Here is a 25041-nt window from a genome sequence, read left to right as displayed (position 1 = left end):
GTATCAGACTTGTTGGGGTCAAGGTAGCATGCAAGGTGGATTTATGAAACAGACCAATGTGCCAGGAATGCTTGGGGAAAGGAGACTGCTAAAAATTTTATATATATTTCCTAAGTATCATGTGGTCTTAGGAATATTGTTTTAGCACCAAAGGGAAGTGTAATTTTTTAACACTAACTTTAGGAAAATCTCTATTACAGAGGCTTCCTTATAAGAAATATCTTCAATGCTTACCACGTGGCAATACTTTTGACTTTTAACTTTGAGTCTTTTCTCCTTAAAATATGGTGGAAATTAAGATACTTTGATTACTTTGATTTCGTATAAGGATATATAGGACAAAAGAGTAATTTGGGAGTTTAAAAATGAACGTCATAAGCGAGGAAAACAGGTAACCCAGCAAAAATAAATAGTCAAGTAATTCCTACAGAATGAGAGTAACACAACAATATGATGGTTTAGGGAAAGGACTTAGAAAAGAAAGACCATTTGCTAGGATTTTAGAGGTTGCACTAATTTTGGTAGAGCCAAAACATGTCATTAAATGCAGGTGTTGGGATTTGGTGAGGCTCTGATCACGAATGGTAGAAAGAAGAAAAATATTGATTATAACACCTAGCATCCGCAGTTAGGTAAAACAGAAATACTAGAAAGCATTCATACTAAAGAGAGAAAACAGCCCCCCACCCCACTCCACACCCCCCCCCCCTCCGGAAAAACAAGAAATAGTTGAAGCTAACTAGCAATTATTGGGCAAACAGTTGTTTGGGAGTTTCTGGTTGTAGAAGGACGGAAAAATTTTGGAGTGATTTTTTTTTTTTTTATTAAATGCAGGTTTGAAAACACATAAATAACAGTCCTGTCCATCCACAAAGGAGGGGTTCAGGATAGAGACTAGACCAAAGGATGAGAGATGCTGAAGTAACAGAATGAATGAGCCGGAAAGTTCGCATCTGGTTTCTGAAAAGAGCCTGGGCGATGAACGTTCATGGAATTATTACCGGAATCATAATAACTCTCCCCAGTAGACACCATGAGGTATTTGTTAAATGATGTCATTGCTCTTTTGTTGCTGTTGTTAATTTACTACCTAAGTAACCAGTGTTCGTTATAAATATGTTGGAAAATACAGAAAAGCATAGCTAAGAAAGGGAATGTTCAAGAGAATATTTGCTTGAGATCACTATTTTTAACCCTCATGACCCCAAAGAGTACTCAATAATTAAGTGCAGAAGGTACTACTTATTGGATGCCATTCTCCTAAGCATATTTCCAACTGTTTCTTTTTTTAAAAAAGATTTTATTTATTTATTCATGAGAGACAGAGAGAGAGAGAGGCAGAGACACAGGCAGAGGGGGAGGCAGGCTCCCTCTGGGGGGCCCGATGAAGGACTTGATCCCAGGACTCTGGGATCACGACCTGAGCCAAAGGCAGATGCTCAAGCACTGAGCCACCGAGGTGCCCCTGCATCTGTCTCTTCTCACAGGAACGTAAGCTCCGTGAGCATAGGGACTTTCTTTTCTGTCTTGATTATCAACTATCTCCCAAACACCTGCAGTGCTGCCTGGCATGCAGCGGACCCTCGATAAGCATTTGTTAAATGAATAACTAAACCACCTTCCTTAATATTCTCCATCGATTTTATTGTCATTCCTATTTACTGATGGAGAAACAGGCACAGGGAGGTTACGGTGACAGCCCCAAGTCACTTAGTGCAGGAGTTAGAATGTGCACCCAGAAAGTCTGACTCTGGAGCTCATTAATACATTTGGTTGTCACTCCTTAGGCAGAGGGGGAGCCTATTGAAATTAAGGTCAGTGGGATGATGTTAATAACACCACACTGAAACTAAGACAGAAACTCATTACCTCCTTGCCACAGGTGCCATCAAGGACTTATGTTTTATTCATTGAGCGGTTCTATTAACCAGTAGCTTCAGAAGCTGGGGACAAAAGAAGAAAAATGTGAAGCTATTGGACTCTCTGTCTCTCACCATCCTGCTCCAGAAATATGTCACCTAAGGTTAGTGACTGAATGGTTTCATAGGTGAGGATTATATGGACTGTTGGGATTTCTAGAGTATTACAGAAGTGAATGTTTAGAAAAATACTGGTGCAATTCTACATACAGGTGCAGGTCTCCATACGCCTACATTGTCAGAGTGAGCGTCGGTGTCATTTCGTGTCGAGGTCAGTACGTTGGGACTTTCCCTCTTGCCTATTTAACCAAAGTAAGCCTTTGTCGCTAGAATAGGACTGGGATTTGCTTTCCTGGGAGATGTGGGCAAATCTCCATAGAGCCAGTTCACTGGGTGCCAGGGATAGAGAAGGCATCACAGGAAATCTGCAAGTACAGCCCCCGTCACAGCCTGTGCAAGAGGCGGGGAGGGATGTACTTTCATCACGTGTCCTGAGAATGTTTGTGTCAGTATGTGAAAATGCACATTTGTGGATTAAAAATAGAGATCAAATAAAACATCCAACTTCTTGCTTTGTAGCAAAAATAATTATGGATATAATGTGCTTCATGTGTTCATGACCCTTAGAAATCCCTTTAGGTTTAAGCTACCAATGTAAAAGTACCAATTGGTTAGGTTGTACAGCAATTTTTTCATTCATTCAACGAATATTTTTTGAGCAGGAACTATATCCCAGGAACTATTCTATTGAACTTCTTGGATTCCTTTCAGGCTTTATTACATCATTATGACAATAGAACCAGGTACTTCTGATTTTCAGTAGTTGCTCCTGAAAAGTTTGAAAGTTTTCAGCTTCCCAGAAAGGATTTCAGAACATCCTACATCTGTGCCGATACCCTGAAAATATGTATTATTTCCTTCAGGATTAAAGACATCTGGGAGCAAAACAAATTTTGCTGGAAACTAGAAATAGCCTGTGAGTTCAGAACGAAAATAAATGTTTGAGGGTAGGAAGGAGGATTTGTTTTCAAGGAACACGTAGTTTGTAATAATCCTGCAGTAAGTAAGGACCTTCTTGAAAACATTGCCTCAGATATTTCTTTTAAAGTCATGTCGTCTGCCATCTTGTAAGTTGATTTACAATGTCCTGACGTGGTGCCAAACTATTTTTGGCCAAACTTTCTGTATTTACCATCTGCTAGTTCCTTGGTTAGGAGTTGGGAACTGTGCACTTAGGCTCCACATGGGTGGGAAAGCTCCCTTCATATCTGGAACACCACTGAATGATCCTGAGGTGCCCTGGGGGGGGGGGGGGTGGCAGACCATAGGCAGTAGTGGCAGGAAGCAGATGGGCCCCAAATCAGCACGTGTAACATCTTGGGCACCAGCATCTCTATCAGTTATGGAAGGGGCTTCTGGAGCCTTGGTTCCCCCAGGACTCAGTTTGCTCATGTAACATAGCTGGCCCCTACGGGGACCTGAGCTGGTGTGGAGGCTCTGGTGGTGTGGAAACACCCTAAAGGGACAATTCCTGGAAATCATGTCCACTTGGATGGGGGATTTTCATTTCACTGAAAACCAAAGAGGAAGGTTTCTGCCTTCTGGTCCCCAGTGAGGAAGTGGGAGGGCAAGGACCTACACCAGCTATTCATTTTTATTGATTTTATTTTATGTTATTTTTTTTTTTAGAGAATCTGAAACCAAGGCTTACGCAGTGCTGTGGCTTTAGGCCAAAAGGGACAAAAATGGGACCCATAGTTGGGGGACAAAGGCAGGCAAGTTGAGTGGCTCTGGCACAGTGTGGGCTTCAGGGAACATAACACGGCAATAGTGAGAATGTCAAGACACCCAAAAAGAACCAGAGCCTGCTTCAGAAACTAGGGATACTGTGAGGCCCTTGGAGGGTAGAAAAAGCAAGAATTGTACTAATTTAGCTCTTTCAGCCCTTGTGAGGCTGTTCTAGTGAAAAGGGGGCAGATGAAGCCCAAAGCATTTGGTTGTAGTAGAGCCCTTCTTCCAAGCAGAGCTTATTCCAAAATGACAAAAGCAGAGCTTTCTGTATTGAAATGGGAGAACCAGGAACTCCCCACCCAGCTTACTGGGCACCTGCAGCTTTTACCGCTCCTCCAATGCTTCCGATTTGCAGCCAAGGTTGAGAACATGGTCTCAGAGTAGTGCTTCTCAAACTGTAGTGCGCCTACATGTGGCCTGGGGACTTTGTCAAAATGCAGATTGGGCTTCAGGAGGTCTGGGCTAGGCCCGAGATGCCGCGGGTCTAACAAACCTCCAAGTGGTGCTGATGTTGCCCGAAGGTAAAACCCTCTTCCAACAGCAAGATTGCAGAGTACTGGTTCTCACCCTTCAGTGCCTATCAAGATCTGCTGGAGTGTTTATTAAGACCCGGATCATTGAGTCCCACTCTCAGCTTCTGATTCAGTAGGTCTGGCGTGGGGCCCGACAATTTGCATTTCTTGCAGGTTTGCAGGCAAAGTAGCTCCGGACATGATTGCATAGGATAAGAGGTCTGCAGCCTGCCCATGCCTGGCACACTCAGAAAGCCTACCCGGTTAGGTACCTCCACTCCTCTCCAGCCCTCCCACCTCCCAGACCCTGCTCTCACCGAATCTGACCCAACACACCCCTGGTCGATCCTCTTGTGCAGTCAGGTTTGAGAACCCTTGCTAAAAGATCTCACAAGTCACATGAGGACTTCAGATCTTATTCTAAATATAATACTATATACTGGAGCTGATGAACTCCTGGCAGCTAAACTGCATGCCTTTCCCTGGGTAGATGAGTAAGTAATCCCTAGGAGGCAGATACCATCTTCATTATAATCTCTTTTATTACAAATGAGGGAGACTCGGAAAGGTTAGCCACGCAGCTTTTTAATTCCTGCAGAGAAATACATTAAAAGGTACACAAATTGGTTCATTTTGAAACCTACTCATACCAAACTGACTATATAGTTTTGCTCCTACTTTCTATTAACTTCGTTCTGTTCCATTATGGGTTTTGTGGCGGAAGCTAATTACTGGGAGCCTGTGATTTGAAGTGGCAGGTAATTGAAACTTGGGTTCTCTGTGAATATCCCTGTAATGCCTAATACATTATTAAATACTAATTATTTAAAACACAAATGAAGCCAATTGAAGTCAGCCCCAGCAGTTAGTGGTTAAAAATAAAAATTGAGACTACAGATAATTAACACAGGTCCAAAAAAGCTCATTTCAAGTTAGCCTGCAAAAATTATTTTTTGTCATTTGGTATTAATTAGGGCATGCTAATATAGCTATTTTCATTTATTTTAAATTAATTTTGTTTAAAATTATGTTTAATTTTATTTTATCTGCACTTACCTCATGTACTCGGAATAAAAAGCAGAACAAAGCTCTGAATCCAAGAAATAAAGGAAATGATCTATCACACACTTGTATTAATATTTAATCTCCTTTACTGGATTAATACCCTGATGTTGCCAACACAAACCTCAGTGGAAATGGTGACTCTTTTTAGGAGAATATGGAATCGGATTTCAGTTTCAAATGGGATGTTATTATCTTATAAAATTTGATCACTTGATTGTTTTTGAAAATTTGGGGAACAGACAGAGGGAGAGAAAGAATCTTAAGAAGGCTCTGTGCCCAGCACGAAGCCCAGCCTGGGGCTCGATCTCAAAACCCTGAGGGCCTGACCTGAGCTGAAATCAAGAGTCAGATGCTTTTTTTTTTTTTTTAAAGATTTTATTTTATTATTTATTCATGATAGTCACAGAGAGAGAGAGGGGCAGAGACACAGGCAGAGGGAGAAGCAGGCTCCACGCAGGGAGCCCGACAGGGGATTTGATCCCGGGTCTCCAGGATCGCGCCCTGGGCCAAAGGCAGGTGCCAAACCGCTGCGCCACCCAGGGATCCCAAGAGTCAGATGCTTAACCGACTGAGCCACCCAGGTCCCTGGCACTTGATTGTTTTCTTAAATGGAAAAATGTCTAATTAGGACAATGAGATGTACACATTGAAGTAAATATCATAAAAATGTAACTATAAATAGTATACATTTACACATAATATAAGCTATCTATCTGTGTCTATATCTTTATCTATAAATTTCCTTCCTGGATTTTTGCTTCTGAAATTGTTCATCTGAAACCTTGGATCCTGCATGGTGTCGTGTATAATGATGCATCTTGCACAAGAGCAGAAAAAATAAATGTGCAGATTTCTAAAAGTATAGTCAACGTAATTGCTATTGCTAAACATATGTCTATGAAGTACAGAAAAGATTCCAGAATTCTGTAGTGTGCACTTCTCCAGTACAAATCTGCCATACTGCTATGAAAATAACAGCCCGGACTTCCTCTGACATTTATCTGCATTGGGGGGTTGGTAGCAAAATCTAATTCTATGTCATTAACATCCTTATGGAGGCCTTAGAACCCTAACTTCCGGCGCCTAATTCCCTACAAGAGCAACCATGTATAATGCTCGTTATAGTTGTAATGAAAACAAACCTGAGAGTCCCAGTTGGGAACATTCGTGGCTATAAATACAGGTAGAAACAGTATGTCTTTCTGCCCCTGGTCCGTCTTATTGGCTCTCCTAGATCAATTGATGGATTGATAATATTTCTAGGATTTAAAAACAAAACAAAACATTGATAAAGAGAAGGTTTTCCAAAGGAGCCCGGCCAAGGAGGGCGCAATGGTTGTGTTTTATGCCGGTAACATTTGACCCAGTTGACCATTCATTTAAACTTTGCTGTAAACACTGTCTGCATTGGACTTCCAGGAATCACATTCTCTTGTTTTTTCTTCTACTCCTTGGGCATCTCCCTTCCTTGTTGGTGCATCTACATATTTCTTGTGTTAATCTCATCCAGTAGATGTCAGGCGTATATGTATGACTCAGCCTGGGTGTCCTCCTTGAACTCCAGACTCACATAGACCATTGCACCTCCTACATCTCCACTTGAATGTTAATATGGGTCTCAAACCTAACACGTCCAAATGCAAACTCCTGCTCTTCCCTTCTATCTCCTCTCTCTATTGTCTTTCCTATCTCAGGGCCTCCATTGCTACCAGGCTGGCCCAAGCCACTGTTCTCTCTTGCCTGGATTAAGCAAGAGCCTACTATCTGGACTCACAGGTCCATCCTGGCTCCACTTTGGTTTAATCTTATCAGAGCAGCTAGAGTGACTCTGTTAAAACCTACGTCAGATTATGTCATTCCGCTATTGAATGTCCTCCAATGGTTCCCCATGTCTTTCAGAATGGATGCCACAGATGGGCTAGATTTGTGTAGGGTTTTTGTACACCTGGCTGATAGTACCTCTCTAATTCCTTTTTCTACTGCTCTCCATCATGTTCAGTTGGCTCCAGTCACACTGATCTCCTTGTTGTTCTTTAAGCATACTGAGCCCACTCCCACCATAGTGCTTTACACTTGGATTTTTTGTTTGCTTGGGCCTCTCAGCCTCCAGATACTTGCTTGGTTTATTCTCTCACCTCCTTCAGATTTGTATTAAAGTGTCACTTTTTCAGTGAAGACTTCACTGAACATCTATCTAAAATTCCAGCTCTCTTGTCCAACACTTCTTGCCCCCTTCTTTGATTTATTTTTCATGTTTAGCCTATTATTTGTTTGTTAATTTCATTTATTACCTACCCCTAATTTGTATGCTCCACGGGGGCAGATATGTTTGCCTGCTTTGTTTACTACTGCATTCATCCCCAGTGGCTCAAGAACACCTGGCCTTTATTAATTAGTAGCCAATAATATTTGTTGAATGAAAGAATGACTATCTCCTTGCATGTGGTTCTTCTGAACACGTGAGCAATGTGTGACTTGTTTTCCAGAACTGTTTTTTAATATGCTTTCTCCCTACTCCTCATTACCTGTATGTTCAAAAAGCTAGGATTCTGTTTTCTTTTCTTTTTTTCATTCAATTCTTACTGAGTGACTGTTATGTTTCAGACCCTATGTTAGGTGCTGAAAAATGCTATAATGAAATGAACATTGTCCCTAGTGTCATGGAGTTTGTCATATGGTTGTTGGAGAAAGATGCTGGATGAATAATAACACAAATCCATGCCGGCTGTAGATTGTAGTGAAAGATTATGAAGGCAGAAACAGAGTAGTATAATAAGAAGGACAACACAGGGCACCTGGGTGGCTCAGTGATTCAGCGTCTACCTTTGGCTCAGGTTGTGATCCCAGAGTCCTGGGATCCAGTCTCACCTCAGGCTCCCTGTGGGGGGCCTGTTTCTACTCTGCCTCTCTATGTGTGTGTCTCACAAATAAATAAATCTTAAAAAAAAAAAAAAAAAAGGGACACCTGGGTGGCTCAGTGGTTGAGCATCTGCCTTCTGCTCATGGCGTGACACCCAGATTGGGGATCGAGTCTTGCATTGTGCTCCCTGCAGGGAGCCTGCTTCTGCCTCTGCCTATGTCTCTGCCTCTCTCTGTGTCTCTCATGAAAACAAAAATCTTTCAAAAAAATAAAAAATAAAAAGGAAAACAGAGGAAGTAGGGAACTCTAGATAGCATGAAAAGTCCACCCTAAGGAGGTGACATTAAAGCTGAGGGAAGGTGTGAAGGATAAGGAACAAGTAAAGCAAAACATAAAGTCTGGTGGGGGTGCATTTCTGGGGGAGAAAACAATCCCATGTGAAGGCTCCAAAGGAATGAAGAGAAACATGACATCTTTGAGGAACCAAAAGAAAGCCAATGTGATTGAGGTGAGAGAGACTGGCAGTTCCTGTAGGTTCTACAACATCATATAATGGTAAAGAGATTAGAACTCTAGAGCCAGACCCCTGAGGTCAAATCCAGGCTTCATGGCTTAATTAGCCTATAATATCTGACAGGTTACTTAACTACTCTGTGGCTTAGTTTCCTCATCTGTAAAATGGGGATATTTACAGTGCCCACATCATATGGTTGTTGTAGTATCAAATGAGCTGTTGCATGAGAGTACTTAGGACAGTATCTGCAGTGTAGTAAACATTATTAAAATGTTTAATAAATTGAAACATGCATTCTGAATTCAATTGCTTCTCACCACATCTACAGCTGCCACTCTGATCCACCAGCATTTCTTGCTCTGTTCTTCAAATCGCCTTCTATTTTTGCTCTTGGTATTCACTCCTGACCCAGTATAATCCATTCTCCATTGAGAAGTCAGGGTGGATTGTTTTCTTATTGAAATTTAATCATGTCATTCACCTGCTCAAAACATTCTTAGATTTAAAGTAAACCCACTTAGAATTAAATACCAAGCTTTTTCCAGGGGCCTTAAGGCCCTCCGTAATCTGGCTTTTGCCTGCCATTCTGGACTCATTTTCTACCAGGTTCCTTTCACTCACTGTGCTCTTCTGTCTCAATCTCATTCTCATCTCATGGGCTTTCAATGTCATGTTTTCCGTATCCAGGATGTCTGTTCTCTGGCTCTCTCCTCCTCGCTTTACAGGTCTCTGAGCTCAAATGACATCTTAAAAATAACTTTTAGGCTTATCACATCTAAATAGACACACACTTTGTCTATGGTCCCTATAAATCATTAACTGTTTATTGTTTACTTTAGACTCTTTCTCAGCTGAAATTATGTGACTGCTTTCATTGTTTACTTGTTTCTTGCTTCTCTTCCTTACCGGCTGTGACAGTCTATAACTGTTGTATACTAGAGACTCAATGCCTATTTGTTCAATAAATGGATTTTTTTACATATCTGAAAACTGAAAGAAAAATGATTGAAGACATTTTCCTAGAGGTTGTGAATTATTTCCAACTTTTCAGCCATACGGGTGGAAAGGCATCTTTTTAGTTGTCTCATTTGTTTCTTTTCTCCCAGTGACTGTTGTTTGGTGCTGCCCGTCATTCAGTATCTGAAAACTGTTGCTTTATGTATTTTATCTGTTTTGTTGTTGTTTAAAACCAAGGAGTAAATCTGGTCCTCATTTCTCTGTCTTCGTGGAAACTAAATAATTCCACATATATGATTTTTATGGCTCCAAATGATTGTACTTTGTATGGACTTTAACAAATGGAGAGCATCTCGACAAAGGCAATTCCTGCAGATTATTGTGTTTCATTTCCATTTGTACCCCAGGTCCCTGATACTAAGTGAATATGCTCCCATCTTGGGATATCATGCATGGTGTTGGGAGTTGTAGGGCTACAAACGTAGAAGGGTCTATTTAGCATTTCCTTGCTCTTTTCCTAGGACTCATCTCTGTTATTTCGATCTGGTTGGTTGACGAACCAGGGCAAATCTCAGAGTAGATGCTTCTTGGAGACCCCAAATCCAACATGTGACTAGATCTTATATGGTTCTTTAAACAGTTCTTGCTAATCTTTCCCTAAACCAGATAGGCTGTTTCTAATTTCAGTGCTAGTAATAGGAATGCACTAAGTGAATATCTGCAAGAATTGAATTGTTCTGAGAGTCAACATAAAGTTTTTTTTTTTTTTAAATTTTTTTTTAACTTTTATTTATTTATGATAGTCACAGAGAGAGAGAGAGGCAGAGACACAGGCAGAGGGAGAAGCAGGCTCCATGCACCGGGAGCCCGACGTGGGATTCGATCCCGGGTCTCCAGGATCGTGCCCCGGGCCAAAGGCAGGCGCCAAACCGCTGCGCCACCCAGGGATCCCAACATAAAGTTTTTGATATAAGAAAGGTGCCCCTACCTCCCACCCTGGAAATGTACTTAAATGCTAAAATTGAAAAGATGTGGAAATTTACCCAATGGATCTAGATTTGGAATATAGAATGTAGTTCAAAATGAAAAGATGTATTTTCTATAGAAAATCAGGCTTCTATTTGATTTCTAAGCAAACTATTTCAACTTAACTATCCTGGAATTGCCTTTCTACAAACTAAGATGTGGATAATTAGACATGAATTCATCCACTAACACTTATACTTTCTATTTTCACTTAGAACTAAATAAATTTTCTCCATCAGTTAAAGGACTGAAAATGGATAATTTTGTTATAGCATTTAGCATTATTTGTTATTTAATCCTTTGTGTCATCAAAGGGAAACTCATAAAGAACTCCGATAAAGACTTTGCTATTGGTAATTGTTCTGACGTGTGATGCCAGTTTCTGCATTCAGACCTAATCCAGCTCCAAGAAGTTATGTATGGATACTTTAAATGTATTATTATTATAATATTTATAGAAATAAAGCATGAAGAACATAATGACACCCTGGAAGGAGGGAAAAAACTAATTTAGACTGAACAACTAGTTCTAATACAGAGCGGAGGATATTAAGTAGGGAGGTTTTTATAACATAATTTGAATTTTAGATGTAAATAGAATATCAAAACTTACTCTTCCATACTACTAGGTTAACCACAATGGCCTGACAGCAGCAGCATCTAGCATTTAGGTGCTAACCTGAACTAAAAGTTTCATTGGAATATTTTGGTTAATAAGTTGCTTGGAAGACACGACTTGTGAAAATCTCATTCATCAGATATCTCTGGGAGACACTTGCCAGAAACAGAGGGAGAATTATGACAAGGAAGGAAAGGAACATTAATTTTCTCAGTCAAGCTTATGTGGGTCAATCCTAAAATGATAATTTTAAATTGACCTGGGTTGCCAGGATGGCTCAGTGGGTTAAGTGTTCAACTCTATTTCAGCTCAGATCATGAACTCTGGATCCTGAGATAGAGCCCTGCATCAGGCTCTATGCTGGGAATGAAACCTGCTTAAGATCTCTCTCCCTCTCCCCCTTTCCCTTCTCTGTCTGTCACACTTTGTCTCTCTCTCTCCCTCTTAAAAACAAACAACAAACAGATAAATAAATCTATCTTTTTTTTTAATATGACATAAAAGTATTTCTTGGACCTTGGAACAAAATGCAAATGTACACTCATTCATTCAAGGTATATGTAAATACATGATAGGTAAGCATGATGTTTCAATCACTGTTGTAGGGCAGCCCGGGTGGCTCAGCGGTTTAGTGCCTGCCTTTGGCCCAGGGTGTGATCCTGGAGACCCGGGATCGAGTCCCACATCAGGCTCCCTGCGTGGAGCCTGCTTCTCCCTCTGCCTGTGTCTCTGCCTCTCTCTCTCTGTGTCTCTCATGAATAAATAAATAACATCTTTTAAAAAAATCACTGTTGTAGGTAATTTTGGGAACAGCAGTAGACAAAAAGAAAAATCCTTGCCCTGATAGAGCTTAGGTCCTATTAGAGGGTAGACATACAATAAAAATAAACATAATAACTGAGTATATGACGAAGGAGAGGAAGTGATAACTTTGGGGAAAATAATAGATGCTGAAGTGGGAATAGCAAGCTGGCTGCTGTGTCAATGACGTCTGGGTGAATCACATGTAAGAAGCCTGGTTTGATAAAAAATTTGAAGGAGATGAGGTCCTTAGCTAAAATGGTATCAGAAGAAATAGTGTTGCAAGCTGAGGGAGTGGTCAGAGCAAAGGCTCTAAGATGGGAGACTCCTTGAAGACAGAGGGGAGCAGCCAGGCCTGTATGCACATAGTAGAAGGAGCAAGTGGGGGTGTAGGGGATTAGGAAAAGATCAGAGATAATACAGTTAGACCTTTAGGTTTTACTCTGAGAGATATGGTGATTTACCGTGTCACTCGAATCACCTCCCTATTCTTAAAGGATTCTATCCTTGGACACCCTTTTTGCTCTACAGACCTGAAATTAATTACGTACATTGATCATTATGGCTAAAACTGTGCTACTTCTGATCCCAAGTGCCGACCACTAACTTCTCTCCCAGAGCAGCAGCATAGCATCATCACTTACTTTATATTAAGGAATGATAAGTTTATGGTACTTAGGCAGTTAATGAAGAAATTAATAGCAGTAATAGTTTCATAAATTGCCTTTTACAATGAGCTAGGACATGAGTCAGCAAGCATTTCTTCCGTAAAGGAGCAGAGAGGAAAAACCGTTCGCCTCTCTGGCCATATGCTGTCTGTTGCAGATCCTCAACACTGCCATGGTGGTGTGAAGCAGCAATAGGCACAGCGTCAACAGATATGCACGGTGGGGTCGAGTAAAGATGCACTTCCAACACCAAGTGGCAGGCTTGATTTAGGCCACAGGCTGTACTTTGCTTACCTTTATCACACGATGTAGGCGATCTATAGGTTTTGGAGTAGGAACCAGGGGGTGAGGAGGAGCAGGGCACGATGCAGGCAGGGAGCAAGCCTTCGACCCTAGTGTCAGCCAGACCTGTCCTTCAGGCTCCACTCTTCTATTTGCACAGTGCACACAGCAGGTGTTATGGGCTGGATGTCTCTGCCCTCCCCCTGCCTCAAATTCCTATGTTGAAGCTCTAACTCTCAGTGCAATGGTGTATGAGGATGGGGCCCTTTGGAGGTAAGCAGGTTTAGATGAGGTCATGAAGGTGGGGCCCTGTGATGAGACTAGTGTCCTTATAAGAAGAGAAAGAGAGACCAGAGTTTTCTCTATGTCTCTCCATCATATGAGGACGCGGCACAGGCAGCAATCGACAAGCCAGGGAAAAAGATCATTGGTAGGAACTGGGTCTACAGGCACCTTGATTTTGGACTTTCCAGCCCCAGAACTGTGAGAAAAAAATGTGTGCTGTTGAAGCCACTCAATCATGACATTTTTTTTATAGCAGCCCAAGCCGACTAAGACAGCAGGCATTCAAAATACGAGAGAATGTTTACCACATAGCAGGCTTTGAGCAAAAATTGTCACTTCAGGATACAATGACGACTTAGAAATAAGGGAGCAAATGTTGCAGGATAGACTGTTCTCTCTCTAAATATTGCCTCTGTCCCCTTCCCTCACTCTTGTCTTCCTGGTTCTCCAGTTACACAGATTTACACCTCCTGACGATGCGCGGTACATGTCTCTTACTTTGTTTTTGTTCTTCTTAGCTCTTTTTATGCCTCTCTTTTGCATATTCGTATGTACCCGTCTTCCAGTTCGCCAACCTTGGCTTGCATTGTGTTCAGTCTGCTGTAAAACCTACCCGATGATTTCCTAATTTCAAATATTATATTTTTCTATTCTAGAGTGTCCATTTGATTTTGCATATATTCCAATTTTGTGCTTCATTTAGTCTTTTCTAATATTTAACCAATTTTCTCCTCTCCTATGTGAATCACCTGTGAATCTTCTTTGCCCTCCACTGGTTTTTAGCAAACCTACTGTGTCCCTATGGATTAGCCTGCCTCATAAGTTTGGATACTGTGGTTTAAAGAAAAGGACTGTAGAGGCCCTGTGATTTCTTTCAAAAAGAGCTAGTTTTTTTTTGTTTGTTTTTGGCAGGCAGACGGATCCTGCTGAGGTGTGATTTTAGGCTTTCTTAGGGCTAGACTGTTCAATTATTTTTACCTTATTTGACCTTATTTCTTGTGGGTTCCCCTTGCTACTAAGGCATGCCCCTTCTGAAGTCTTGACTAAAATTATATAATGTTTACTGATGCATCTCCTCTTTGGTAAGGCTTAAATTCTAACCTCTATTTTCTCAGTATGGCATGCTGCTGAAATCCGTGATCAGATTTTGATCTTTGCAGCTGCTGTCTTCATCTGGTTTGGCGGACTCTCGCCCGACTCGTGCAGGGCTTAGACACTGTCCGCCAGCTTGTTGGGCGATGTGTACATGAGTTTCTGGGCTCCTTTTCTGAATTTCTCTCACTGTCCAGAAATTTGCCTCTGGCGTGCCTCACCCCTGTGAGACAGCCACTTCCTATGTGGGCCCTATTTCCCCGTGTTTGAATGTGGAACACGACCTCAGAGAAAAAGCCAGGGCAATGTGGAGCTCACCCTCTAGGCCTTCCTCCCTCAAGGCTCACAGCACCTGTATTGCTGGCTCCCTCCAGCAGTCGTTTTATATATTTTATCCAGTTCTTATTACAGTTCTCATCATAGCATGAATCCAATACCAGACACTCTGTCATGGCAGGAACTAGCTCCCTGCTACTCTTCAACTCACTGTGACATAATTTCCATCCCACTTCTCCCGTGGAACTGCTCCTGCTGGATTCACGCATGACTTCCATGGTGCTACTCCGGTGGATTGTCTCAGTCCTTATTTTGTTCTCTTAATAACATTGGATGCAGCTGACTGATTTCTGTCTTTGGCTCTCTCTCACTCTCTCCCTCTCTTTTAAAGATTTCATTTATTTATTCATGAGAGATAGAGAGAGAGAGAGAGGCAGGGCCACAGGCAAAGGGGGAACCAGGTCCCCGAGGGAAGCCCGATGAGGGACTCAATCCCAGGACCCTGGGATCACCACCTGTGCCAAAGGCAGACGCTCAACTACTGAGCCACCTGGGCGTCCCCGTCTTTGGCTCTCTTGCCATACACTTCCTTCTACCTCTGTGACTGTTTTTCCTCAGTCTTCTTTGTTGACATAACTCTCCTTTACCCAACCTTTAATGTTGGGGCCCCCAGGCCCTCTGATAAGCGCTCCTTTCTCCTCTCGCCACAGCCCCTTCACAGGTGATCTCATCCAAATCTTATGACTACCACAATATGCTGGAAAATTTCAGGTTTATATTCCCATGTCTAAGCTCCACAACTTAGTTCTAATGGCCTACTAAAGATCTCCCCGTGGATGACTCACAGGATTTCCAAATTTAGTATGTCTAGAGCTGAACTATTTTTGTGCTATAGGCTGACCTCTCCCTCTTCCCAAGTTCTTTCTCTCAGTACAGGGCATGCTCCTTCTCACCCTCCCTGCCCCACCTGTAACTGTTGCCAGACGCTTGGGAATAACCTGGATTCTTCCCTTGAGGTACATGAGGTTTCTATAGCTTACTTTTTGCTTAGTCTTTCAACTTCATGAGATTCCATCTCTCTGCTGGCTGATGACCTTACTTTGCCCTGCTCTCGGCCAAGTGCACATTTCTGGAGCCCATCAGAGTCTTTTATGTTAGGGTATTTGAGGGTCCAGGGGCTGTGAACCTTGAAATCACAGCATAGGACAGATACAGAAATCATAGGGAGACCAAGGTCATTCAATATAGATTAATTTATGTTTGCTATGCTTTGTTTTGCATGTTTAGAACATTTGTGATTAATTTTTAAGTAATTTCTAAGGAACTTCACAAATTTGGAGGCTAACAATGTGGATTCTAAGGTAAATTCTGTAAGGCTTGTCTTATAGAAGATAGGCCGTCTCACAGAACTGCTTTACAGATTGTGGAACTGCTACTAGCAGGGTGGACTAACAATTTATGTTCCACAGACTGAAATTTTAGGCTTATTTTTACTCATGGATAAATGGATGTTTTAGATTTATGTATGCCATGCAGTCTACTAAATGTCTTAAAAAATTAAAATACTTTTTTAAAAAGAACAATATATTTTAGTTAATGAGTTTCTAGAGAAATGGTCTACATATAATGATACTCTTTTTTTTATTTTATTTTTTTTAAGTTTGCCTCAGATCCCTAAGAAGCAGCACAGTACCCACCAACCCTCGGTGACCTCAGGCAAGTCACTTACCCTCTCTGTCTTTATTGTCCTCATTTATAGCTTGGTGATAATAGTGCCTGCCTCATTGGTTATTATGAGGCTTAAATGATTTAGTATTTATAAAGCGCCTACAATAACGCCTGGTGCAGCATAAACACGATGATTGCTATTAGATAAATGAAGTATGCCTGACTTTTTTTTTTTTTTTAATTTCTGTAATATTTTGTGGAAGAACGATGGAGTCAGCAACTCTGGATTCTCACCTTGGAGGTATTTGTTTAGCCTTGTGGCCTTAGTACACTTGATTTTTAGTATCCCGTAGTTTTGGTTCTGTGTCTGTAATGTAAATAACCCTAATTGATGACTTCCCTTGTGCTTCTATGAAGCACTTGACCCATATCATGTCACAACTACATGTCTAGTTAGGCTGTAGGGTAATAATCTGTATTTTATCTGATGTCTAGAGAAGACAATCACTTGCCTGAAGTCACACAGCTAATAAACATGGTATCCAGGCAGCCTCTTTGATTCCAGAACTCAAAGCTCTTGGCCTCCGCTCTCAGATGCCTCATTCTTTCTCAGAGCTGCTTGTTTCTTACTTACAGAGCTTTTAGGCATTGAAAAGCAGCCCAGATTTCAGCCAGGCCTCTGACTCCGAAAACGTCTGCTTTGGCTGTAGAAATCCTTGAGATTGTCTCCTTAGAACAGAGTGAGACATCTGCCTCTTGGTGTAGGCTGGGGTCCAGCCCACTTGAGCAGCTCACTAGCTCTCCCCAGAGGTGAGTAGTGCAGCCTGGGCTGGCCTTCCTTCCTTAGATTTTGGCTCTCTTCTGTCATTGCTTTCTTTCTAGAAGGCATTTGCAATTGTAACAAGGAAATCATGCAGACCCCAAACCCAGCGTTCTTTCTGAATCATGTCCTAGTTTTCCTTGGCAACCATGTAGCTTGACCCCCCACAAAGCAGGTCTCCTGTTGTTTCAGCATTTCAAAACCGAATCCTATTGTCAGTAGAATTGTTGGTTTTCCAGAATCTAGATTAGATTGCAGTGGCCCTCAATTGACAATGTATTTGTTTGTCATTCAATACCTCTGTGACCCTAATGGTGAGAAAAGCAGGCCAGGAAGGATCATAAGGTGGCAGGGTACTGTTCTCAGACCAGTAGAGTCTTCTGATATCTTTTAAGCCACACTGTGTCTGGGGCGTGGGGGCAGGATTCATCTCCTCCTCCACCCTGGACCAGTCTAGTCATTAACAGTCAGTGCTAGAAAGACTCTCCACTGTAGAAATAAGAAACTCAAGACCACTACAGGCTTATTGCCTTGCTCAGAGTCCTGTGTTACTTCAACATTTGGCCAGGACCAGCCTCCCTGATACCAATGCTCTTAACTCTGCATGGTGTCACCTCTTTCACACCAAACTCATGCGTGTAGCAGGTATGAATCCCAAACCACAGAATCAGGTGTGCAGCCTATTGAAGTGTGCCCCTCTACAAGATATGTTCATGCCCTAATCCCTGGAATCTGTGAATATGAATAATCAGAAATGGGGCCTTTTCAGATGTGATCGACTTAAGGTAAAGTCATCCTGGATTAGGGTGGGCCCTAAATCTGATGACTGGTGTCCTTATGAGAAGAGAGGACACAAAGGGACACAGAGAAGGGGAAGGCTGTGTGAATGCAGAGATGGAATAGAATACACCACCTTCCTGAGCACTAAGGATTATTTTAGGCTGATTACTTTTAAGAAATGACAGAGGAATGCTCTGAAGTCTGAGTAGAAATTACCCTTTTGTAAGAGACAGTTACATTTTTTTTTTTGAGACAGTTACATTTATAAGGGCAATCTTCATTTTGGGGGTGTCTTCCTCTCTAGACAAATCCATAGATTTGTCTATAGTTATCCTCTCTAGCAGGAGGAGGATAACTAAATCTCCAGAGACTCTTACCAGTGGAGAAAGCAAGGACTTAAATCCTCATAGCCACGCTCCCCTTGTTTACTGTGTTTTGCCTGGTGACCTCTCATAACTGCCCTCCCCCCAAATTTCTTTTGTCTTGAGCTGAAGATGGCATTTAAGAGGGTGGCTTTGGCCATTTGGGGAAGTTGATTACAGCAGTCCTAGGAAGCTAATATGAGGTGGCTAGTAAATATAATTTTATTTCTCTGTAATCCAAAACGAAGTTTCTTTTGTCCTTCTTCCAGGGGGTAAACACTTAAACCCAGTCCATTTAGGTTCCCCCCACCTCCCAGGTCTGTGTGTAGACTGCACTGCGTATGTGTCTGTGCAACCCAGTTGTCTGAGGACATACCTTGTTTCTGCACCCGTGGCCTCTAGAGATGGAATGGCTCTAGCAGCTTCTAACCTACCACAGGGCATGAGATTCCCGGACAGGTGGCGTACATTCATGCATACTCACTTGAGGTGTTATGGATATTCCCAAAGTGAGTGCTTCTTTGTCATGATGGCTCTGCCGGGAAAGCCTTGGGGCCTCACTTTCCAACACAGACCTGTCTTCTCTCGAATTTATCCCACCTCTGCAGTGGAAAAAAGAAATAGACCCAGTTTCTTCTACCTCAATTTTTGGGACTCTTCCTACACTCGTCATCTATGACCTGAATCCTCTAACTTCCTAACTTAGACTTTTGGAATATAAAACCCCAAATATTTGCGGGGGTTCAGAGCTTTCTGTCTCTCCACATCCCTCCCCCAGCCAATAAACCCAGAATATTTGTTACAGGGGAGGGGGGAAAGAAAAGTGGAAAATGCTGGTGGAAAAACAACAAATATTAGTTTATGAAAACTATAATCTGGATGCATGTGATATAGAAGAAAAATGTACTCCTGAAGCCAAAGAGACCTAGAATCAGGTGTCAACAATGCTCCTTTCTAGCTGTAACTAGGGCAAGTTATAGATGCTCTGAGACGTTGTGTTCTCACTTACCAAAACAAGGAAGCAAAACACCTACCCTCTAGAATTGTTGTGGGTTCTAAATATAGAGAGATAATATATGTAAAGGCACAAAGAGGATACTAACTAGCCAAGTCAACATGGTCCCACCAACGATTGAAGACTGGGTCAATTTCCCAGTTCTTTCTGAAGGAGCCAGCATCCAAGGAGACACCAGCCATTTAGCCTGAAGACCCAATCCACATATTGTGCCCCCCACTCCTATGCAAGATGCTGCTTTGAGGATAGCTGGTTCTTTAATGGCCTTTCTTGTGCTAAGGAAGAGTTTGAGGATTGGAACCAGGTTTTCCACTCTTCCCTATCATCATTATTTTCTAGCTTTGGTGCACTTTGGCTTTTGTGCTTTCTTAAATCCAAATAAATACTCAGCAAATAGACAAATGCCTTATATTTTAATCTACTTGGCTGTTAAACTAGAACACTGCTGAACTTTTCTGGGGAATTAGGAGCTGGCGAAACCCAGGCAGAGCCACTGTTGACTTTGCCAGGTTTTCCTTCTCTGAGAAGGAAAATGTCATTCAGATGCAGAGCCACTAGATGTCACAAATGGGGAAGTGTTCTGCTCTGCTCCCTGTGTTTCTCCTGCAAAGAGAGATGGCAATGTGCTATAAGCCTTCTTTAAGAAACAAAAGAAAATAAAACATACATTTTAAACTGACTTAATATTTTTAGAACATTTTTAGGTTTATAGCAAAGTTGAGAGGAAGGTACAAAATTTTTCAAATATCCCTTCTCCCACACGTACATAGTCTCCCCCTGCATCAACATCACTCATCAGAATGGTACATTATTATTATTTTTTTTAACCAAGGAAGAACCTACATCGACACATGATTATCACCAAATGTCCATTGTTTACTTTAGGGTTTACTCTTGTTGTATATTCTATGGATTTGAACAAATATATGGTGACATATCTCCATCATTATGCTTATTTGCCATCTGTATATCTTCTTTGGTGAGGAGTCTGTTAAGGAATTTGGTCCATTTTTAAGTCAGGTTGTTTAGTTTCTTAATGAGTTGTAGGTGTTCTTGTATATTTTAAGTAAAAGTCCTTTGTCAGTTGTGTCTTTTGTAAATAGTTTTCCAGTCTGTGGCTTGTCTTCTCATTCTCTTGACATTGTCTTTCACAAACTGAAGTTTTATGTTGTAATAAAATCCAGCCGAGCGATTATTTCTTTCATAGATCATGTCTTTGGTGTTGTATCTAAAAGGGCATCAATATCCCAAAGGTCATCTAAGTTTTCTCCTGTATGATCTAATAGGAATTTTATAGTTTTGCATTTTACATTCAGGACTGTGATCCATTTTGAGTGAATTTTTGTAAAGGCAGTAATGTCTGTGTCTAATTCATTTTTTGCTTGTCCAATGGTTCCAGCACCATTTGTTGAAGAAACTACCTTTGCTATACTGTAGCAAAGTCCCCTTCCCCATGGTTTCACAGTCTGTGGTTTTATTGTCCCCTTCCCCATGGTTTCACAGTCTGTGGTTTTATTGAACCCGTGGTCAAACACAGTCTGGAAGCAGATGATCTTCCTTCTGATGTCAGGAGGTCATTAGAAGCCTAACACTTTGCCACAATACCTATGTCATTCACCTACTTCATCTCATCACGAAGGCATTTTATGATCTCACATATCACCGGAAGATGATGAGTAAGTATAATATGATATTTAGAGAGAGAGAGACCACATTCACATACCTTTTATTACAACATATAGTTATAATTGTTCTTTTTTATTTGTTATTGTTGTTAATTTCTTACTGTTGCCTAATTTATGAATTAAACTTTATCACAGGTATGCATGTACAGGAAAAAACATAGTATATACAGCGTTTGGTATTTTCTGTAGTTTTGGGCATCCACTGGGGGTCTTGGAATGTATCCCCAGCAGATCAAAGGGGACTGTTGTACTGACTTTGCTCCTCAATCAAAGATCAGTTGACTATATTTACTGATGTCTATTTCTGGGTTCTCTAGACAGTTTCATGGGTCTATCTTTCCATTCTTTGGCCAACACCGCGTTGTCTTGATTACTGTAACTGTATAGTGAGTGTTGATGTTGGGTGACATCAGTCTAGCTTTGTTTTTCTCCTTCAGTATTGCATTGGGTGTTCTGGATCTTTTACCTTCCATATAAACTTTAGAATCAGTTTGTCAATATCCATAAAATAACTGTTGGGATTTTGACTGGGATTGCACTGAATCTCTAGGTCAACTTGGAAAGAATTGACATGTGTTTTATGCCAGTCTCAGCCTATCAATAAGCAATGTTGTGGAGGGCCCCACTCCTGCAGTTCTCATTATGATTGCAAGACACCCTGAGCAATAACTATCAGGAAACTTATTTATTTATTTATTTTAGAGAAAGAGAGAGAGTGTGAGAAAGTGTAGGGGAAGGAGTAGAGGGAGAGAGAAAAGAGAATCTACTGGGTGTGGAGCCTGACATGGGGCTTGATCTTATGATCCTAAGACCTGGATCGAGCTAAAATCAAAAGTCAGACATTTAGCTGACTGAGCCACCAGGAGCATATCTGGAACTTTTTTTAAAAGGTATGTTACCTATTAGTTCTGGAAATTACATGGCACACTTGCTGGCACACCACGAGGTAGTGGATAGAGAAAGAGTGTGGTCTACTTTTGAGGGGCGGGGGGGGGGGGGTCGGTAGAGAATTGAAGCTTAGGGTTTTAAGAGCTCACTTGTATTTGTGAATTTTAAAACACTGGAGAGGGAATTCAAAGTACAGGAAGAGAAAAAAACAAAATAAAACAAAAAAAACAAGCAGTCCAAACGGGGTCAGTTACCTACACCAACTAAGATCTCTAAAACAAAGGAGCCATAGGGAGTAGGGGATAGGTGTCCTGGCTCCTTATCTATTGTGGTTCTTACTGGGAACAAATGGTGAAGAGAAGCCAAGAATATGATTAAAGGAGAGCAAATGGCCCTTTTCTCTAGATTGGTGGAGCAGAAAGTGGGAAAGGACTGATCATTTCAGGGTAGGTACTGGCTACTGGTAGGTGTTGCTGCCTTGCCCAAGGGCATATTTTCCTGAGGTGGCTCCCATCCAACAACCATCTGGAATATAAAGGCTCAGTCATTTGCAATGAAAGGCCATTTTAACTTGAGAATTTCCTGCAGGATCACCTGGAGCTGTTTATTAGGCCAGCATCACAGCTTGTCTTCTCCCTCAACAAACCTCATACCTACCACACATGAACCTCTGCCTCAGAGACAGCTTCTTAGAGAACACATCCATCAGTGTGAATGGAAAAGAGTTTCTTTCTCCCTCTGGAGCAAAACTAGATATTCCCAGGAGTGAGGAAGTCGAGTGAGCAAAATAATTGAATTGGTATTAAAGAATAGCAGTGGTACTTCTCCTTCTTTTTCTTTTTTAAGATTTAAACATTTGAGAGAGAGTGAGAGAGGACATGGGGGAGAGAGAGTATCAAGCAGACTCTCTGCAGATGCAGGGCTCGATCCCAGAACCACAAGATCATGACCTAAGCTGAAACCAAGAGTTGGACACTCAACCAACTGCGCCATGCAGACACCCCAGCAGTGGTACTTCTCAGCTGACTATGGCGAAAGGTAGTACCGGTCCGTGAATTATGGTACGCCACACAGAACAATGGGCTCCACAATCCAGCAGGGAATTAATATTTTATAACATTTAATTCTAGATAACTAGATGAACTCTTAGTTCTTTTCAAAATCCAGTTTAAATGCCACTGGCCTTGTTATTCTTTCTATAGCTTTCCCAGAAAAAGTAAATCTCTTCTATCACTTTGCTCACACAGCAGTTAGAATCCGTGTCATACCTACCAAAGATGGGAGATGGGAGAGGGGGAGAGCAATCTACCCTGGGAACAAGCAGAAAGGGGATACATTGTCTGTGGAAACTTGAAAAACAATTCTAAAACTGACTAGAGGTTAGCTGCTTTTTATTATCACCATGCATTGGCAACTCTAAACAATGTCAGCAACAGAATATTCCTTCCTTCTGTGAGGCGTGCTCCACTGTAACTCATACACTCCTTTCCACCTTGGCCTACGTGACTCAGTCTATACCTTAATTATGGCACCCATCACCTCGTATTATACTGTTCACCCCAGACCGTGCATTCTTTATGGCTAATTTAAATATGACTGATTTTGCTGCCTCTTTGTCATCTCTATATGATGCCTGTTATAATTCCTGACCAAAGTAGTCACCAATAATATTTAGTTGACTAAATAAAGGATAGTAGTTCGATTCTTCATCTACGGGTGGGAGTGTCAGGTTATTACAAGATAATAAAGTCTTCCGGCCCTAAAATTCAACCAACACCCTAAAGCAATGTTATTATTACCCCCTCAAACTTGATTTTCTTTTAATTTTTCACAATCATTAAATCAAAACTCCGCCTAACCTGGAACCACCAATCTATTGGAAGAGATGAAGTTATGCAATTGTAATAGCTTAAATGTCCCTGTCCGTGTCTCTACCTGCCTTCTCAGGACCACCAAACCCATGTATTCATGCATGCACTCCTGCAATGGAAAATTGTCTACACAATGAGTAAATATTGACTACCATGTGCCAGACACAGGACTAACACCCCTGAAATCTCATCCAAGTATGTCTGACAGTTCCAAGGAAGTGTCTTAGCCATGACTACCAACAGCATAGAACTAAAACACACATTTCTCTTGCTAAGAGTGACTTCCTCCACAATGCAACAGTAATGCATTATTTCCTAACAAGTGTCTGGTGTAATATGAGTCTTTGCAAAGAGTCCTTCCAGGGGTTAGGATAAGAGGGCTAAAGGGGGGATCCCTGGGTGGTGCAGCGGTTTGGTGCCTGCCTTTGGCCCAGGGCATGATCCTGGAGATCCCGGATCAAATCCCACATCGGGCTCCTGGTGCATGGAGCCTGCTTCTCCCTCTGCCTGTGTGTGTCTCTCTCTCTATCATAAATAAATAAAAATTAAAAAAAAAAAAAAAAGAGGGCTAAAGGGAAAGGAAATTCTCTTTTGCCATTTATTATCCTTCATTTCTTCATTCTATCCTTTACCTTTCAGTCAGATTACCTTGTATGTATATGGATAAATTTAAGCCATTTTCTTCACCAAATCTCATCAGTGGTTTCCTATTACCATAAAGTAAACCCAGATCTCGTGACATTCAAGCTTAGTTGAAGGAAAAAAAAAAACATACAAATAAATGTCACTGAACCAAAATGACTCACATATGGGAACTCTCAAATTTTGTCTTCTCCCTGTCAACTGAAGAGTGACCTGGCTTTGCCCTGTTTGGGGTTTTCTTTCCCTTTTCCTTTTGAGGAGAGTCCTGGTCTCCTGTGCACAGCCCCTGGCTGGTGGTATAGTTTGGCGGCTCCCCAAGGGCACCTGGGGCAATGGGGAGTGGCCAGCCATGACAGGTTTGTCCTATTTGCACATTCCTGCATAATTGGCTTTTGTGATTTAAAATTGGGAGAACATAAGAAATCTGGGCAAGAGAAGAGAAGAAGAGGGGACACAGAGAGAATGGCTAGAATGGGGAAGGAGGTTTTTAGGGTAGTTAGTGCGAGAAAGGATCAGAGAAGCTGTGGGTCAGTAAGGAAATAGGGAAGAAATGAGATTTTAGGAAGCATTGCTCTTATAAAGAATCAGAGCTAACTGGAAATTTCTTTTGGTCGCTGGACTGTGCTTTCTTTGTCTGCCATAG

The 25041-nt window shown here is 41.6% G+C and overlaps 1 long non-coding RNA gene across 1 annotated transcript; it reads left to right on the top strand.

The window, feature by feature from the left end:
* Positions 1–840: 840 nt before the first annotated feature.
* LOC140614119 (uncharacterized) lies at positions 841–16424 on the top strand. The gene is made up of 3 exons (XR_012015014.1): positions 841–1038; positions 1883–2023; positions 16328–16424. It is a non-coding gene; the product is annotated as an uncharacterized lncRNA (long non-coding RNA).
* The last annotated feature ends 8617 nt before the right edge of the window (positions 16425–25041 follow it).

Source organism: Canis lupus, chromosome 2, assembly GCF_048164855.1.
Source record: "Canis lupus baileyi chromosome 2, mCanLup2.hap1, whole genome shotgun sequence".
NCBI lineage: Eukaryota > Metazoa > Chordata > Mammalia > Carnivora > Canidae > Canis > Canis lupus.
The sequence above is the reverse complement of the archived record's forward strand: the minus strand, read 5'-3'. Positions and strand labels throughout refer to the sequence as shown.